The sequence below is a fragment of the Stegostoma tigrinum genome, unplaced genomic scaffold (genome assembly GCF_030684315.1).
Source record: "Stegostoma tigrinum isolate sSteTig4 unplaced genomic scaffold, sSteTig4.hap1 scaffold_185, whole genome shotgun sequence".
In the NCBI taxonomy this organism is placed as follows: domain Eukaryota; kingdom Metazoa; phylum Chordata; class Chondrichthyes; order Orectolobiformes; family Stegostomatidae; genus Stegostoma; species Stegostoma tigrinum.
The window spans coordinates 111,793-112,340 of record NW_026728125.1 but is presented as its reverse complement, the minus strand read 5'-3'; positions in this window follow the sequence as shown (position 1 = coordinate 112,340).

Here is a 548-nt window from a genome sequence, read left to right as displayed (position 1 = left end):
GCCCTGACCCGCTCACCGGGACTGGACCCCGCAGCCCAGACCCGCTCACCGGGACTGGCCCCGGCAGCCCTGACCCGCTCACCGGGACTGGCCCCCGCAGCCCTGACCCGCTCACCGGGACTGGCCCCGGCAGCCCTGACCCGCTCACCGGGACTGGCCCCCGCAGCCCTGACCCGCTCACCGGGACTGGCCCCCGCAGCCCTGACCCGCTCACCGGGACTGGCCCCCGCTGCCCTGACCCGCTCACCGGGACTGGCCCCCGCAGCCCTGTCCCGCTGACAGCTGATTGCCACCGCAGCCCTGACCCGCTCACAGGGACTGGCCCCCGCAGCCCTGACCCGCTCACAGGGACTGGCCCCCGCTGCCCTGACCCGCTCACAGGTACTGGCCTCCGCAGCCGTGACCCGCTCACCGGGACTGTCCCCCGCAGCCGTGACCCGCTCACCGGGACTGTCCCCCGCAGCCCTGACCCGCTCCCCGGGACTGTCCCCCGCAGCCCTGACCCGCTCACAGGGACTGTCCCCCGCAGCCCTGTCCCGCTGACAGCT